The sequence below is a fragment of the Apis dorsata genome, unplaced genomic scaffold (assembly GCF_000469605.1).
Source record: "Apis dorsata unplaced genomic scaffold, Apis dorsata 1.3 scaffold_1177, whole genome shotgun sequence".
NCBI lineage: Eukaryota > Metazoa > Arthropoda > Insecta > Hymenoptera > Apidae > Apis > Apis dorsata.
Window position 1 is genome coordinate 863 of NW_006264274.1, and position 3,100 is coordinate 3,962.

The 3,100-nt window shown below is 17.9% G+C and overlaps 1 long non-coding RNA gene across 1 annotated transcript; it reads right to left on the reverse strand.

Moving 5' to 3' along the window:
- Positions 1–1,817: 1,817 nt before the first annotated feature.
- LOC102676887 lies at positions 1,818–2,794 on the reverse strand. The gene is made up of 2 exons (XR_422914.2): positions 2,632–2,794; positions 1,818–1,908 (listed from the first exon to the last, which is right to left on the reverse strand). It is a non-coding gene; the product is annotated as an uncharacterized LOC102676887 (long non-coding RNA).
- Positions 2,795–3,100: the final 306 nt, after the last annotated feature.

Sequence of the window (3,100 nt, forward strand, 5' to 3'; positions counted from 1 at the left end):
TTGAAATATAAATATATTCCAATATTATGAATTAATAATGTTAATTGTTGAAATATAAATACTTAATTATATTAAAGGAAATAATGATATCGAAATAACTTGGAATTATTTCGAATTTTCTATATAAAATATATGTTTCTTACATTGTGAAACTTATCTCGATATAGTGTTATCATTAACTGTGAGACAACTCAAGAAAAAGTTTCATCAAAAGATGAAACTTTAAAACTGTAAAAGATATTTGATATCATAAGTATATACATATCAATGAATACATATTATAAGCGATTTAATTTGATTAATTGCTGAAAATAGCTAAATTAATATTATATAATTAGTAAAATAGTATTAACAAAACAGTATATCTAATTCTATCTAATACTTAATTTAACATTTAATTCTTTAATCAAGATTATTTTTTTAGAATTTAGATTAATAAATATAAATATTTCATATTACAATATTAAATTATATTATTTGCTTTTAATTAGTTTGCTTCTAATTTAAAAGTGTATACTATAAATATTTATGTATATTATATAGTATATTGTATTTATGTAAAAATATGTATGTAATTATATCAGATATTATAGTTATTCGATCAATTTGAGACTATTTTAAAAACGTATGCATATATATATGTATATATTTTAATTTTTTAATACATATATTGTAAATATGAAAGAAAGTTGAAATATGAAAAAAAATAAATGCATACAAAAGAATAATAATTGAATTAGAATGACACATTCCAGCTGCTTGTGAGGTGTGTCATATTCCAGCTGAAATTTGACTTTCTTTTTGTCTTTAATAATGGCTTTAAGTCCCTTGGCTTAAAATCAATTTAAAATAGCATTTTTTTTTAAAAAAAATTTATTTTTTTAAAAAAATTCAAAAAATTTTTTAGTTAAAGAATATTAATCAAAAGTTAAATTTTAGAATATATAAATTTTTTTATTTATTTTTATATCTTTTAATAATTTATATCCAAAATATAATATAAGTTTTAATATCAGGAAATCATTTTATTAAAAATTATAATATTATATAACATAATTTAATTAATCTAGATCTATTCCTTGGATGTATCTTTTTATATCTTTTGATAAAATTGATAAAATGAAAACATTTAATTTCAATAAATAAAAGTTTAATTAATATTTAACATAAATAATTAATATTTCTTGCAATACATGTAGGAAACTAGAAACCTGCATTATCAATATATCGGCATTTATTTCTTGTCATTACGTCTATATCATAGCTACAGCCAATTACACATTCACAAATACACATTAAGTGTATATGAAATAATTATTAAAGTAAACTATAAAATATATATTTTTAAATACTTATAATCTTTAATAAAATAATTTTCTAACATGGATATGTTTAGATTTTATTTGTTAAGTATTATAAGATAAAAAAAAGTTAAGTATTAGATAATACAAAAAAAAAAATTCTATATTTTCAAAAAGAAATTCAATCTATTTAAATATGCACATAAATATTTTTTCTTACATGCTTAATATTATATTTAATTTAATATTAAATATTTGATAAAAATAGATTTATTTTATTAATATTTAATTTATAAAACTATTTTATTTATAAAATATTATCATTGATAAAATTAATTTTAGTTTGAAATTATTCAAAAGTAACTAATTTTAATTGCATTTATTTGTACAAATATTTTGCTTACCTTGTATCTTCTTAGTTTATATTTTCTCGGTTGGTTTCCAGCTAAAAGGAAATTATCTTCAGATACGAAATTTTTCTTTCTTAATGATGTTTTCTTTAAATTATGTTTTTTTTTCTTCTTTTCATGATGAAATAATTTATCGAAAATTTTCATTTCAAAACTACTGATATTGAAGATCTCTCAGTAATGATTTTCGTTGGTAACTATACAAAAATATTTATACTACAATTATATTATATTATAATATTATATTATATTAAGCTAATATTATATTATATTAAGCTATTATATCAATATTCTGATTATCATATATATTGCACATTTTAGATGAAAATTTATAGTAGAAATTCACAGTCATCAAAGTCAGGAAGGTAATACAATTCAAAATAAAATAAAAATCAAGAATAATAAAATTACATTTAGTTACATTTGTTTTGTTTATTTTGAAAATTAATTAAGTAATAGCTTATTTTCAACTGAATATATCTAGATAATCCATAGAATAAAAATAGAATAAAATTTTATTCTTTAAAGTTTTTCAGAAAATAGAATTGGAAAATTCATCAATAACGCATTTATTTGATTAGTTATTATTATTATTTAATATTCACTAATCAATATGTTTTAATTTAATCTTTTATTAATTATCTAGTTAGCAAATAATCAAATTCACATATATTTAACAAATGTTCAAATTTGATTTTTTTAAAAACAAAAATTTTAATTCAATTTTGTTATTGAAATTGATTTTTATGTTATATTAAACTATATTATTTCTGTGAGTTCTATTTATAGTAGGAATTTTGATTTATTATTTTAATAATATTTTTTTATTAATTTTTATTTAATAATTTTGTACTATTAAAATACAAAAGTAAATTATATATAATGTATTTCTATTATAAAAAAAATTTAATTAAACTTACTTCTAATATTTAAGTAGAAAAAATATTCAGTAAAGCAAGCAAACACTAATTTATAGACGAATAATGAAAAGTGAAGAACAGAAAAACGATTCGAAATGTGGGCGGCTTCATAACTCGGTTTATCAAAGCGGGTGTTGCTGATACTAGATAAGCCATGAAATCAGTATAAGTTTCATTCATCATCGTATCAATATAAGTTTAATTCATTAGTCAAACAATCGATCTATCGACCGAATGAAGCCTCAGATTCGTAAACTTTTCATATTTTTTAAATTATGCGTTTTGTATTATTGCTTACGTTTTTATTTTTTATTAAATGAGAAAAAAGTATAATATTTAAAATGAATAAACTCAATTTAAAAACAAACTTGTAAAAAATTAAAAAATTAAAAATTGGAATTTTTTAGATTTATTCGTGAAATCATTGATATTAATATTTATCTAATTTTTACTGTTGTACCTATAATTC